Raw genomic sequence first — 292 nt, forward strand, 5'->3', positions numbered from 1 at the left:
CGAATGACGTCGCGCTGCTCCTTGGGCAGGGGCCATAGGCGTGTTACGCAGTATTTGGACCCCGGAACCACGTCGATCTCATGATACACACCTCGGTCCGGAGGTAGGACCGAAGGCGAGTCTTTGGAGACGACATCATTAATTTCCTTTACCAAAAAGATAGTATGGATTCAAGGAATTTGTAGGATCGACGATCCACTTCGTGCGTTCAGCACTCTCTTGGTGTCCTCCAATACAGCTTCATCCAGAAGCGATGACGAGTTTATCTCCTCGTCCGGTCGTACAATGACCA

Source organism: Plasmopara halstedii, assembly GCF_900000015.1.
Source record: "Plasmopara halstedii genome assembly, contig: Scaffold_3060, whole genome shotgun sequence".
NCBI lineage: Eukaryota > Oomycota > Peronosporomycetes > Peronosporales > Peronosporaceae > Plasmopara > Plasmopara halstedii.